Source organism: Melitaea cinxia, chromosome 21 (genome assembly GCF_905220565.1).
Source record: "Melitaea cinxia chromosome 21, ilMelCinx1.1, whole genome shotgun sequence".
NCBI classification, from domain to species: domain Eukaryota; kingdom Metazoa; phylum Arthropoda; class Insecta; order Lepidoptera; family Nymphalidae; genus Melitaea; species Melitaea cinxia.
Genome location: NC_059414.1, coordinates 1,403,735 through 1,420,024, shown reverse-complemented (window position 1 = coordinate 1,420,024; position 16,290 = coordinate 1,403,735). Strand labels below are relative to the sequence as shown.

Genomic DNA, 16,290 nt, shown 5'->3' with positions numbered 1-16,290 from the left:
AATATGTCTTAAAACAGCACGGGTTGTCTTCGCAACTGCATATGTTTTAACGGTTAACTTTTATTATTGTTGCTCGATATTGTTATATATCGAACTGTTTCAGAAGGCGAGTGGTGTTTTCAAAGATTGCGTATCATTTTAATCCAGCTGATGTCAAGAACAAGCAAGAACAAGTATAGTATAACGTTAATCAATAGATTTTTTTTAAAATATATATTGTGCTTTGTAATTAGGTATCTATAAGTACAATAATTTAATTTAAATTCACTTTTTAGCCAGACATTTCTATTTTCAACCTGTGAAACCACAAGTTTATTAGTTGACATAAAACAGGCTTTAAAGCCTCTTTTAGTTCCTGCTAATAAAATAAATGAAAGATTATTAGTAGCTTATGTGTTAAATAAATCTTATCAGAATTCCATGAAGCAGGATCTTAATCTAATTCGCAGTACACACTACAGTAATTTAGGTCAATTGTTTTTATCGTCCTCATTAATATTCCATTGTTATTAAAACACTTCCTAACTAAACGAAAAACCGTGATAATGTCTGTTTGTTTACAAACTTCTCTTCCTTATTGCGATTTGAAATATTAACCATTTGAGGAACGTTAATAACTTCTTGATGAAGGATGGAATAACACGATTTATTTACGTAGAAAATATATTGCTCAAAATCTGGAGCAGCCCAACTGGGGCAGCAGTGGCGTAGCGAAGGGGAAGGCGCGAGGGGTGGGTCATCATGCCCCGGATGCTAATCACAAAGGGGCGCCAAATGGTCCACAAAATAAAAAATATATGCTTGCTTAAAGAAAACAACAGTTTATATTGTTTTATATAACAATTAGTTCGGCAAACAAGCGTACGGTTCCCCTGATGGTAAATGATAACCGTAGCTTAGAGACGTCTGTATCACTAGAAACATCACAAGCCGCTCCTGACTTTACTCACGACCCTCCCCAGAAACTCTCCACCTTTATCACCACAGGAACACAACACTGCTTGAAAACAGTATTAATATGCTGTGATATCCTGTAAGTTATTAATTATAGTTTTTTTTTGTTTGTGTGATAAAAAGTAGCACTAAAGTTGCATCTTTAGGCTCCTTAAAGATGCAACCTGTATAGGGTTTTTAACCTAAATACGATGGCTGTGTTTTTTATCTATTGCGATTGACGTCAGTTTTCAAAGTTATGTACGTTTATTAAAACAATTAAATACATATGCGCTCCTATATTAAAGGATTATGCTGCCTACCTTGAGGACATACGAGCGTGTGTGATATTATACCTACATATATCTATGACAGTTTTTTGTAATTCTATTCTTTCGAGAACTTAACTTGACTTTCCTAAAACTTTCAAACCGACTGCATTAGATCAGGTGTCGTAGATAAGATCATTAAACATATACCGTCTCTTTTACACTCATCATGGTGATAATATCACCGTCTCCCTCTCATCACCGTTGCAGGGCCTTGCCCTCGACGCGTGCGATACAGTTCGTCTAGCGGTCGTCAAAATGTTTAGTTGAGTTTTTTTATTTATTTATATGTGACATTGTGTGTGCATCGATATATCGCACACGTATGCAATCTTTGTGTGTTATCTATAATTTATATAATTATGTTTGTGTGTGAAGCAAAAACTTTGTACGCCTTATTACGAAAATTGCGCGGACGGAGTAGTATTAATTTCGCATAATAATAGTTTTTATAGAGCAGGAGTGCATAATGCTAATATTATGTATAAAAATACATTAAATCAATAAAAAACAAATTACACTCACTACCATGTATTTCACACATACGCACATAATTATACTGTTTTGTTTAATGTTGAAATTTATAATTTAAATTAATTATGGTCGAATTATGACCACTTTGAGACCACTATTGTACTATGAAAGGGAATAAATTATGTAACAAACTACCTACTTAAAGGTAATTTGATTACGTTTCAATTTTCTTGTATACAAACCTTGTTCTAACTTGTGTATGTACTCTCCGAGGCACGGTGTGGGGCCACACCACACAAAGAACAGACATCCAAACCGGAAAGAAATATTTTTACAAATAGAAATATCCATCCCGAGCCGGGAATCGAACCCGCAAATCGTCGTTGCCTACTTGCACCACTACACTAGAGCGGTTATTATATATTTTGGAGATTAAGTTTCATTTATAAAGAATACTGTAATTTGACTTGCATTTTGTATTTAACTAGCGACCCGCCCTGGCTTCGCAATGTTGCAAAAACTACTAGTATTCCTCTACTATATTATGCATGTATTATACACATACATAAACCTTCCTCTTCAATCACTCTATCTATTAAAAAAAACAGCATCAAAATCCGTTGCGTAGTTTCAAAGATTTAAGCATACATAGGGACAGAGAATGCGACTTTGTTTTATACTATGTAGTTACAAATTCACTTCAAACTACCTCACAACACAACATAGAAACTACATTTACACAGGCATCTCTAGCACAAAACTAAGCTTCAAGACCTAAACTCAATTTTCATGAAAAATATCAAAATTGAACCTCAATCAACAAAATGGTATACGAATTAAAATTGCCATAAATAGCTACGATTAAAATCGATGAAAAATTTGCAATGTTATGACTATAATTTTTGGGTGGAGAGGTTATCGCGATGCGTCTTTCGCATAAGTGGATGGAGGCGTCTTAAAAACGGGCCAGCGAAGCGATTATTTTGTATGAGACTAGCAATTATGACCGATATTATTAAATTTTTTGTACGCTATTTATATGAAATACGTATAGTCTGATCGCGTTAAGAAAATGGTAACTTATCGCTGTCAATCAGTTTAGCCATGCCCCTTCACCATTTTTTTTATTGATTCGGTCTGTAATATCCTTGCTGGGCTTGATCCACCACGCTGCTCTTCTGTGGATTGGTAGGTATATTCCCGGCTATGAGTTACGATCGCTATCAGCTGTGTATGATAACAACCGGAACCGACAGATTAACGTGCTCTCATAGGCACGGAACCTCGAGAACTTCACCAGTTAATCGTTGTAAATTAGAACACCATTCAGATGGAATTACTTTAGCTGATCAATTTGAGCAAGTCTACTTCAAGACATGTTGTCATAGAGTTATAGTCAAGGGACGTGGCTAAGCTATGTTACAGCGATGATCGCCATGCATAAAATCCACTTAACCATCGTCACTTTTTTTCAATCCATTTTATCGTGATTGTTAAAAAAAGAGGTAGCGGTAGCTTTTTGTAAGCGCAGCTGTAGAAGAATGGTTATTTGCCATCTATAACAGCACGTTATGATTCAAAACGGGACCAGAACAATCAATGGGGTTCAAACCGCGCGGGAGCATCACAATCTAATTGTTTCATGATTATCAATTTCTCGTATTTGTTTCATGGTCAGGTCATGGAGCAATTGGTTTTAATTGCAATTATCAGTTGGTCAGGGTTGCCGCCTGTGAGATTAAATGAAAATTGCTTAATATAATGTTTTTTAAGTTCAAACAGGTACATACATATCTGTATTATAAATAAAAATGAACCGTTTTATTGCTTCTTTTGGTAGTCGATAAAATCATTAACGGCTGCACCAATCATTGTTTTTTTTTATGTTGTCAAATCCCTTTTTGTCATAAACAACCGCTCTGGTGTAGTGGTGCGTAAAGTCGCCTAAAACACCGACGGTTCGCGGGTTCGATTCCCACTCGGATTGGATATTTGTATTTGTACAAATATTTCTTTCCGGATGTATGTCCTTTTATATGCCTCGGAGAGCACGTTAAGCCGACAGTCCCGCATGTTATCATATACACCTGATAGCGATCGTTACTCATACTTTGTAGAGAATATATCCGCCAACCCACGTTAAAGCAGCGTGGTGGATTAAGCTCTGATCCTTCTCCTACATGGAAAAAGAGGCCTATGCCCAGCAGTAAGATATTACAGGCTGATATTCTATTCTATTCCTTCTCCTACATGGAGCATTGGGATGTTCAGGCTGATAAGAGATCAATTCCCTGTTTTCATAGGTCAAACAAAACAGATTTTCTCAAAACCAGTATTATTTATGTTTAAAAAAACTAGTTAATATAGAAAAACAATTACCTTTGTATTGATATATACTTTGAATACAAAAATTCTAAGTACACGTCTTTCGTAACAGAGCGCTTTTGTGAAAGTGAAAAGTGGCGCAACTATCCGGCTTTTACTCTATTTCAATTTCGCTTTTTTTGTTTCGAAATGTTTGTTACTGTTGGCCCTACTGGCCTTTACAGCGTCACCGGTGAGAGGGGCCGGGTACTAAAGACACCGGCCGCGAAGGAAGCCTTTTTAGAGGGCTCGGGGAAGAAAGGGTGTCTCCTAGCGAGATCGCACCTCGGCTTAGAGCGTCGTCGGAGTGGCTTCGATTCGCGTTTGAAAGTTCGTAAGATGATCGTTCGTTGGTTGGTACACCTAGTATGTAATGGATTAAAAAAATATTGCTTCATTTTTTAATCGATTATAGTTCTGCGTGTCTGAGAACGTTCACAGGATTCTGCGAAGCGTGTAATTGTTAATTATGTCGGTTTGTAAGACGCTTACAGTCCAGTAAGACGTCTGCCTCAACAGGCGGATTTCCTTGTTTATCTTTTAGTCTGTAAAAATATATAATTATTGGAATCGTCTGTCTTTTTTAATTAGATAATGTATGGAGAGAGATTAAGGTAAATTAAAGGGCTTTTTGTGTAAATAATTTGTAAGCGAATTCACCGAAAAACACACATAATGCTATTAACAACGGAAAAATATTGGTAGCCAGCGGACTGTAGTCACAGCAACAGCATTATGTTTTTAAAAGATTAGTTTTGCCAAATAATCTTTTGACAATTTACAAAAGTAACGGATTGATAGATATGATAAATATGTTTGGACTCAATTTCCGCATGGGAACTATTTATTCAAACCTAGACACTTAACCGACTTTGAAAAAAGAGCATTGTTTTAATTATTACTCTTTATTTTTTTATGTCTCTTATCTCATAGGTTTTACTAGGTGTGTCGATTCTAATGATTCTTTTTTAAATCGAACGGTGGTGCTTGTCGTGGTACCATTTGAAATATAATGAGTATTTCATTAATTATTTTACGACTACCTACATTACCCATATATTCCCTATATATTATTTTTTATGTAATAATAATAATTGTTTTTTTTTCGTTTGCAAGCAAACATCGCTATGTCTAGGTATGGCTAGGTCATGCAAGGTCTTTAATTTCATATCATCGCAGTTTCTTTAATAAATATAACAATTATATAAGAATACTTGCCGATTTTTAATGTAACAAGCTGACTGAAAAAGATTTTGACTAACATACACTAATAACACATACATACATAAGTATGTTTATATATTTAATTTTGTAATTTTCACCCAACTTCGTTGTGAATTCTGAGAAATCGTTTCATCGTTGTACAAATATTACATAGTATATAGATTTAAATATCAGTTCCTATATCCGTGTAAAATTATATTTGATAGGTTATCTCTAGCTTCACATTAAAAGGAATAATCTCATATATACGATATTTTCGTCTCTTTAAACAAAGTCAAATCTAATTTTTTTTTTGTACGTGGAACGCGGTCTATAATACCCACAGAACTCCCCGATTGAAGGAACTTAGGAGTGGAACTTACAGTCGGTGTACGAGTATATATTTTAAACTGACGATTAAAAAGTTCTTGTAAAGCTTGCTTGAGTCAGGAGACATTTTATTTGAAACTGATACAAACTATATGATAATATAATACAATAAAATACAAAAAAAAAAACTTCAAGATAACATGATACAATTGGGTTTTCTTTATGTATATAACATACAAACACAGTCGTCTGTTCCTACGGTAAGCAACGTTATAGGTCAACAACCGGCTGATAATGTTTTTTTTTTTTTTGATAAATATACATAGAAATAAATATAATTTAATAAACCCAAACTCAGTCGGAAATCAAACCTACAACCCCGGAACATAAAGCCGAGTCACCACAAACTGCGCCAACGGGCTAGTCAAAGATGTTCTAAACAAAAAAAAAACTACTTCAATTTATATTAATAAGTAATAAAATGAGAACATTGTCAACATAGTTAAAATCTATTAAATACGCAATCTAAAACAGTTTATGAGGCTACCCTCAAATTTAAATGGGACCACGTGACAAATACTAGCTTTCGTACATAAAAAGAATCATCAAAATCGTTACACCCAGTATTGTTATAAGGTTCTATCAAAGTCGGTTAAAAAGACAGGCTTATAAGCATCAAGTAAATAGTAAAGTAAGTGAATACTTTAAAGTAGATATTTGACAATATAATACGGTAAAACAGACAAAAAAAAGTCAAGATGGCGTAACAAAATCGTACACCTTTCAAAACAGCAATACTTCCTGATCACGTAAAAGGAAACACGAGACCATTGTCTACAGCATTAACTTGACTCAATATCGTTTTAATAATTTCAATTTGGTCATTGTTAATTTGAACTCGGTTGACCCCGCCACGTGCGCCGTCAAGGATAAGTCGATATGAAATAAATGGTTATAATTCTACCCGCATTTGTATGAGGTGCGGATGTGTTGTAGGATGTCCTGTGATGGAAGCTATTGTCACTGGATTACGTAACAATCGTATTAATTTATAACTTGATTAGGTTAGGCAGGAGGAGGATTTGTGTTTATTTTGAACATTAAATGTGATATTTAGTTAGTATGAAAAAAGTTGCGATCCTTCTCCTACACGAAGAAAAAAGCCTATTCCCGGTAGTGGGATGTCACAGGCTGAGTCGTATTTAGTTAGTGTAGACACTGAACTAAAGTTTTTGAAGTAAAGCCTCTTTACGCACGCTTGACTTCGGTAGGAAGCTGGTGAATGCGTGACGAGAGCGTTACGAAAAGTATAATCGGTTGAGGCGAACGAGAGTTGAGAGAGATATACGTTAGATAGAGCCAAAAGTTTAATTTTGGTCATATGGTCTAAAGCACACTCGTTTTTTTTTATATTTAACCCTTAAGCTTCACTTCCCGTGGGTGTCTTAAGAGGCGACTAAGGGATAACACAATTCCGCTACCACCTTGGAACTTAAAAAGCCGACCAGTGGCGGGATAACCATCCAACTGCTGGCTTTGAAATACACAGGCCGAAGAGCAGCGTCTTCGGTGCGATAAAGCCAGTACTGCGGTCACCAACCCGCGTGTGTTTGCCCAGCGTGGTGACTATGGGTAAAACACATGAGTTCACGTTATTTTCGGCGTAAACTTGTGGAGGCCTATGTCCAGCAGTGGACTGTATAGGCTGTAATGATGAACCCTTAAGCTAGTAAAGTAAAAAACATTTAGAATACGCTAAACATACCCACACAATTTCTGTTTCCTCAAGATGTGCCTAATGACATAAAAGATTACTGTAATGTACTCGACAGTTGCCTGATGTAATACATATATTTGCATATGATTTGTCCGACGATACATGGTGAAGAATAAATTTAAATGTAAGTGAAGTAAAAGATCTATTTTACCCGTGTATAGCTTTAATTAAATTTATATTATATTTAAATAAAAGAAGGTTCTCTATTCTACTGTATTTTTATGTGTGTTACCTATTGTCTTTTACTAGGTGTACCGATTTTGATGGTTCTTTTTCAATCGAAAGCTGGTGCGTGTCATGTGGTTCCGTTTAAATTTGATCGAGGTCTGACGGGTTTTAAGCGATCCCTAATAATGCACATTTAAATTAACCGTATTTTCGACTACCCACGTTATATTACTTATCAATGTAAATTGTCGGTACTTTTGCGGTTGCGAGCAATTTTTTCTTGTTATTTACAGCATAAATTATTTTGAGGTAAATATGTCCTCATTAACGTTTATAATTTATTTCAAAATTGTTCAAGGAAATATTTTTTCCTTGAAGTACTTAAAACGTGTCCTTGAAGCGTACACGGCTAACAATTAAGTCTAAATTTAGAATCTTAACGGCATGGTATTTCCGTTTGGTATCACCACGATGTAAAGTTTATTCCTATTTATTTTGAGGTAATGCATTAATGAGAATTTTAGCTTAGTGAGTTTATGATTAGGTATAAATATAAATGGGTTTGGGTGACTTTGTAAAAATCTGAAAATAAAATCGTATCTGTCCTATTTACATCAGTACAATACTTGCATTTATTTGCTTTAATATTTTTAAATAGTGGCAAAATAGCACAGATGATGTTGCCAGTGTCACGTAGATTGGAGAATACACTAAGGAGGTTAATCGTTGCGGTCGAGATTAGAATCTTAATAGAATTTTGAAAATAAAATACATTTTCTAAGTCTATTATATTTTCTGACTTATTTTCAAAAATACTCACTTCGTTTTAAATAAGAAATAGTAAAGCAGGAAAATGACGAATGTCCTAAATCGTAAATTTATACAAATGTCAATGTTTACATTTAGGTAACGTGAATAAATGTGACAGGGGCGATTTATTTAAACGACGAACACATGACAGATCCGATTTATCGTGGCGGATGGAAACCCGGATAATCTGGAGCGTGTCGTCGACCGTAAATGAACCGGGACAGTTAACTAGATCACCGGGAAGGTGCTCTTGATACGCATATAAATGTACGTCTCGTGTCGCCTTAACGCCCTCACAAATAGTGCAATTAAAATTTATTGAGGTAGGCCACAGCTGGAAATATCTTAAAATTTGGAGCAGCCCAACTGGGAAACTTTACAGAAGATTCCAGATAAATAATACAATTCTCAAGTATTATTGTATTGTAATGGTGTGTAAGGTGGCCAGAGCTCCTGGGGAGGGTCAGGGGTAGGTTCGACATTCGTTTACGATGCTTCTGGCGTTGCATGCGTCTACAGGCTACGGTAACAGCTTACCATCAGGTGGTCCGTAGTTTGTCGATCTTGATACATAAAAAAAATATATAGTTTTTTGCGCTAATGAAAAGTTGGTAATTTTTAAAATTAATGATAATGTTAAATTTGTAAGATAAATCTGCCAATCAAAACTGAAGCACTTCGGTACTAATCAAAACGGTATTTCTGTCAGTCGGAAGTCGTGCGTCAGGCAGTTATTGTTTGGTTTTTGAAAGGAAATTTAATTGTGTTCGATGAGGGAAAATGTTTAAAACGAAATTGAAATATTTATAAATAAAATGAAAATAAATAAACGACTAATAATATAACCAATGGCCTCCAGTAGGATGCGAATCGTGTACCAGGGGTCCATAACATGAAGAAGCTACCCAGACCATGACAAACATATGTGTCAATTAAAACAGGTATCTCATTGGTGTCATTTTATAAAACCAAAAAAGATACGATAAAATTTCGTAAATTTTGCGTACACCCGAGTAGAAAATTTTTCGTCTTCCTTAGAAGGACCGCACCAGGCAAGCCTGATCAGAACTAGATAAGGCATGTAACGCAGATGGTTGGTCTGGACCTGATCAGGATGAGATGAGATAACCTGATCGGGTCCAGATCAGGAAATTTCATCTCATCCTGATCAGCCGGTTCGGTCCGGTCCTTTTAAAAAACACGAATGTATATTCTTGAAAAAATTGTTTAACAAAAAAAAAAGCGAATTGATATTATAAATATTTTACTTAACATAATTATTACGATATTTATTTCCGTTTATTTTTTCCAATGTATTATTTATTTATTTATGTTTTTACTTTAAATATTAATTATTTTTATTTATTCTTATGTTATTAATTAATTAATTATTATTATTATTTAAAGTTTATTTATTAACTTCTAATAATTAACTACTAATTAACTATTTCCTTTTACTTACGACTGCTCCACTGTGTAGAAATGGACTCTCTGCTAGACTGTCCTGATAATTGTATGTACTAAGTACGCTTAAAAACATTAATAGCGCGATTCAGGCTCAGTTCGCGTAATTTCTTTCAGGCTATCCTGATCTGGACCGGACCGGGTCCTGATCTAGTATGCCTAACCATACTTGATTATATTTTACATCAGGCTACCCTTGTCTGGACCAGACCTTGTCCTGATAGAGCTTGCCGGATCTGGCATGCCTCATTCTATCCTGATCCGGTCCAGATTCATGATCTGGTTGAGCCTGGCCTTTTTTCTAGTCGGGTATTTGATTGATGTATTGCAATATTTTAAGCTTTTTTGAATCAAAGCAGACTTTATGTCATAAAGAAATCCTAAAGAACTCTTATTTTATTTTATCTTACTTTATTAAAAAAACAGACCGCTATATCCTATTGTAATTTATATTATCTTATTATCTTACAGTCTTATTTTTCATCATCATCATCATTACAGCCTATACAGTCCTGTGCTGGACACAGGCCTCCACAAGTTTACGCCAAAAATAACGTGAACTCGTGTGTTTTGCCCATAGTCACCACGCTGGGCAGGCGGGTTGGTGACCGCAGGGCTGGCTTTGTCGCACCGGAGACAATTTTAATCGTTACAAAATAATACTTTCGAAATAAAAGTTACAGAATTATAAATTTAAAATGTTAAAGGTCTGCAAATAAACTGTTGGATTACTGACGCATTAACCCGACTCTTATTCAGCTACTTAATGTTAAACTTTTGAAATAAATATTACTAATTGCCTCATTGAGAATGACGATATTAAAATTACGTGAAACATTCCATCACCGACGTAGGAATATATCACGATTCCCTTATTACTCAGTTAGTACACTGTTTTTAGTACGAGTGACACGTAGATTGTGTTACTAGTAAATACTAAAATGGTATTCGCCCTTACATAACGTATCTAAATGAATCGGAATGCGTCAAAGGCGCCACGTCTCTCGTCACTGACTCACAATTGATGAACCGTGGGCGTGGCTGTACTTAGAGTACTGAGGTCTCAGACACTCAGACACTAGTGTTTTATGAATTTATAAAGGAGATGTTCTTTTGTTTGTAATCGAGGAAGTTTAATTTTCTCCTTGCTTTGGCCTGTGATTTTTTGGGTATGGAATTAATTTTATTATTACAGTATCAGTATTCTGCTACATGATTTATTATTTATACGACTCCGATATACCTATTTAAACACGAATTCGTTACGATTTCACTACAATTGTTTTTAGAATAATAACTACATTTCTTGATGGTGCATCCGCAAGAAACCTAAGACCTCCACGGTCTCATGTCAGTAGAAAAATTTCATCAAATTTGTCGAAATAAATATACAGACCAATAAATAGAAAAAAATATTCTAAAAGTCTCTTCTACCACATCAGCTGGTTACAATTTTAATATAAATAAATATTTAATTATGTACAAATTAGTAGATATGTTGTATTCACTCATACATAAGTAACATGGCGTTGCACAGACATAAACATCGACTTATCATATAATATATATAGTCTGTGGTGTCCATGAAAATTCTTGACATTGAATTAGTCTTTATGATAAGTCGTAGTCGGTATTTACGCCTACGTCTCACATTTGAATGGGTTCGTTTAAATCTTTTCATCGCCCACTGAGTGACCCTGAGTGACCCTGAAAACACTTAAGCGTTGACGCTTTTTGACCCAATTTAGTGATAGTTAACGCGTAACAGTCGAAATTTTCAAGCGCTGATGGTTTTTGTATGTGAACATATTTTATTAATTTATTTATTTTAAATCGACGCTTTGACGATTTACTTCTCGTTCAAATTTCCTTATTGATTTGTTTCAAGTATGACATTTTATAGCCAATGATTGCATGTGGTCAACGATTACTTGATCAATTTGTTGGAGCAATAAGTATGGGATCCATATTTCCTTGTAGTCGTGATTATTTTTAGAGTCATCAACTGACTTATTAAAATTAAAACTTAATTAATAACACTTAAAAAATTCTTTTCAGGTAATGGAATTGAGGTCTTCTAATTATACTTCTACTCATCCAAAAGCTTAAACACGTCGGCATCATTGCGCAAGTCTTCTTTTATAAATTTTGATTTTAAAATCGATATTTACACAACACGCGGTAAGTCAATTTTTTAAATTTGTCGTCGATTCGAGTAGTGGTAATACAAAATGTAGATGACTCGACCTCACTCAATATGAACCTATTCCATCCTAAGGGACTTACAGCGATTAATATTTTGAAACTATGATATGTCGTCGTCTTTGCAAGCCTCAATGCTTTTGAAGCGATTTGAAGTTTTCACATCACTACTTAAAAAAAGAAGGTCAAATATTGTTTTTTTTTCTTTTTTTTTTATACATAGATAGGCTGTTGTGTTTTCTAATGTTTACGCGAATTCCACTCATTATAATGAAACAAATTTTTGAACGCGCTCCCTTGTCCCGTGACCATGGTTACTGTAAATTATCCACTTCGGGCATATATAAATACCTAATAAACTGTAATGAAATACGAAAAATTTGTTTCATTATAAGAAGGTCAGAATTTATATTTTCATACAGCTATGCTTACATTGTATTACATAATAGCAAAATATATATAATTATTAGAGAAATGAATGTCCAGTTGTACAAACACCGGAAGTATATTAATAGCGCGAGTTCGATTTCGTCTGCGTGAATTTTGATTTATGTACACAAGTCTGAACAAAGGTTGACTTGTCATTTATTATCAAAGCACAAATATGCGTTCTTTGTGCTTTTGTGTAAATTTTAAACGTTTTTGAAGATTTGTGTTCGTTTTTGACATTGCACGTGTACCATTTGTGTTGTTTGTTATGAACAACCACAAGGTTATGCTAATATTTTTTTGAAAGTGCTTTAACCTGATATTTGTCGGGTTTTGTTGACATGTCTAGTTAATTGGAATTCTCCTAAACATGTTTTTTTTTTATTTATTCAACGAATTCGAGTAATGCTTCGGATTCGATTACATTTTGTATCTATATTTCGCTGTCGGTAAATATACGCCCTTATGAACGCAATTGTAATATAAAAAAGTTTTAAAGAGGTTTTCAATTCAGTTTCCACTACCACCACTTCAGCCTATGCCCAGTAGTGGGATATTACAGGCTAAAGTGACGAGGTAGTTCCGTTCCTTTATATCATTTCAGCCTATTACAGTCCACTGCTAGACATAGGCCTTCAAAAGTTCGCGCCAAAATTGATGTGAACTCAGGTGTTTTGCCCATAGTCACTACGCTGGGCAGGCGGGTCGGTGACCGCAGGGCTGGCTTTGTCGCACGGAAGACGCTGCTGTCCGTCTTCGCTCTGTGTATTTCAAAGCCAGCAGTTGGATGGTTATCCCGCCACCGATCGGCTTTTTAAGTTCCAAGGTGGTAGTAGAACTGTGTTATCCTTTAGTCGCCTCTTACGACACCTATGGGAAGAGAGGGGATGGCTATATTCTTACAGCCGTAACCATACAGCACACAGTAACCACACAGCTAATTAAGTTTATCTTATACATAAGTTACGGATAGGCTTTATCATAACAGGCCCTTTAGACGTGTTTTACCTCAACTAATAAACTACAACTTGGTTTCATACGCTCCGAGTAGAAAATATGCGACAGAGTGAAATTTGAAGAGAAATGAATCATAAAACTTTATCTGTTAGATACCGTTATCCGTTAGATAACTTTATCACAGGCCATAAATATCGCAGTCTGAATCATTCAAATTTATAGAAAGTATATTCTATCTATAGAAAAAATACAAGTACTTATTATCTATAGTATATTAAAATGTAAGAAGAAACAATTGTATAAACAATGTAGTTGTAAGCGTTCCTAAGTTCAATTCCCGGGCTGGTAATTGATTGAAGGCGGAGATATTCGTCATCACTTAATCATGATAGTCTGCAGTAGTCGTATCGCTGTTACGTCACATCCTGCGCCCAAGAGACGAATATGATGAATAATTGCTTTTGAATTGTTTCATAGCATTGCGTTTTCAGGAGTTTTTTACCGTCTAAGTTAATATATTTTGTTGATGCGGCATATTGTGATACGTGAAGGTAAAATACCTTACGCAATAATAAATTTGTTTTTAAACCTATTTTCAACCGACTTTCGAAAAAAGAACGAGTTCCTCAATTCGATTGTATTTTTTTTTTTTTTTATGTATGTTACATCAGAACTTTTGACCGGGTAGACCGATTTCGACAAATTTTGTTTTAATCGAAAGGTGGTGTGTGCCAATTGGTCCCATTTAAATTTATTTGAGATCTAACAACTACTTTTCGAGTTATATCCAATAATGCGTTTTTACTTGACGCTTTTTTCGTCGACCTACGTTGTATTATACCACATAACTTTCTACTGAATGTACCGATTTTGATAATTCTTTTTTTGTTAGAAAGGGGATATCCCTAGTTTGGTACCGTGATAAGGAAACCAGGACCTGATGATGGGATCCCAGAGAAATCGAGGGAAACTCTCGAAAATCCGCAATAACTTTTTACTGGGTGTACCGATTTTGATAATTTTTAATTTAATCGAAAGCTGGTGTTTATCATGTGGTCACATATAAATTTTATCGAGATCTGATAACTACTTTTTGAGTAATCTTTGATAACGCGTAGTTGCTTGACTATTTTTTCGTCGATCTGGGTTGTATTACTTGTCGATGTAATTGAAGTCGGTTTTTTTTTCGTTTGCGAGCAAACACAATTATTTTTATGTCTGTTAACCTCAGAACTTTTGACTGGGTGGACCGATTTCGATGATTTTTTTTTAACTGAAAGGTGGTGCTTGTCTTGTGGTCCCGTTTAAGTTTGATCTATATCTGATGACTACTTTTTGTATATTTTTGATAATGCGTATATACTTGACAATTTTTTCATCTACCTATACGTTGTATTACTTGTCGATGTAATTGAAGTCGGTTATGTTTTCGTTTGCCAGTACGTCTAATATATATAATAATAATAATAATAAAATAACATAAATAGCTTAAGTAAAATATTTTATAAATACTGTTCAAGAAAATAATTAAATATGTATTTACAGAATTCGCATCTATTTAGGGGGTCGTTGGGTTTGAAGTTTAAAATTATGATTTCATTATATTTAAAATTTCTGTCATAGTTTCAAATGTTTATTCTCGTATCTGACGTATAGACTACTACTTCGAATAAAGATTCGTAAATATAAAATTGCATAAGTAATTTAATTTTTAAATTTAAATTTATCCGAAAAACGTTTCGAAAATATATATTGAATGCTTTCAAATGAAACAGAGCGAAAGTAATTGAAGAAAATGGAACAGAGAAATCATAACAAGCGACAACTTTCAATCAACGCATTGAGAATCGCTCAGGCTACAGAATATTACCGACCGTACGTGCACGTGTCTGTACAATGGTATTTGGTTATAAACAGTGTAAAATATCGGCCAAAACAGACTTATCTGTCGGCCATTGTCTAAAAGGCTGTTAACTTTCTATCTGAACCTGCGAAATTCGCGCCGTTTTTTTTTTCCTAAATCTCATATCGTAAATATTCATACATTAAAAGTTTAATTTTTTTTTACATTAGCGAAATCCGTGCTATTCCTGAGCTAATAATAGACTTCAAATTAAAATGAATATATGAACTAAAAACTGTTGGTCATTAACAGTCGAATTAAACTTAAAACTGTTAATAGTCTGCGGAGGCTTAAATCGTATTTAATATAATTTTCTCTTATAGGTGTTAAGACTTTCGTCACGGCTTACATAGAGATAGTGCTATCAGATGACGGCTACCTACTGATGCTCAATAGGAATATATATAAAATACATTAAATAAATCTGGATTACTATTTTGAGACTTTTTTAAACACGATCGACTGTTATTAGGGGTTTTTTTTATATCATTAGTTCGGTAAACAAGCGTACGGTTCACGTGATGGTAAGAGATTACCGTAGCTTATAGACGCCTGCAACACCAGAAGCACCGCAAGCGCGTTGCCGACCCAATCCCCAATCCCCACCAGGAGCTCTGGTCACCTTACTCACCAACAGGAATACAATACTGCTTGAAAGCAGTATTATTTAGCTGTGATCTTCTGTAAAGTCGAGGTACTACCCCAGTCGGGCTGCTCCAGATTTTGAACAGGAAATTTCTGCTGTGCCCTACCTCAGTTAACAGGTACAGGGTAGGCTTAATCGCCTTAATTGTCTGTGTCCTAGATAGATAGCGACTGATAAAGACATAAATATTTTTAATAACTGCCTACACACGTAATAGTATACACAGATTATACCAATGCTCAGGTAAAAATAAATCCCTCAAAAATGAATAGCATCTGCCAATTGTGTTCAATTCAAATTC

At 34.8% G+C, this 16,290-nt stretch overlaps 1 long non-coding RNA gene across 1 annotated transcript; it reads right to left on the bottom strand.

Moving 5' to 3' along the window:
* Positions 1-830: 830 nt before the first annotated feature.
* On the bottom strand, positions 831-15,931 carry LOC123664104. Its single transcript, XR_006744772.1, has 2 exons — positions 15,862-15,931; positions 831-872 (listed from the first exon to the last, which is right to left on the bottom strand). It is a non-coding gene; the product is annotated as an uncharacterized LOC123664104 (long non-coding RNA).
* Positions 15,932-16,290: the final 359 nt, after the last annotated feature.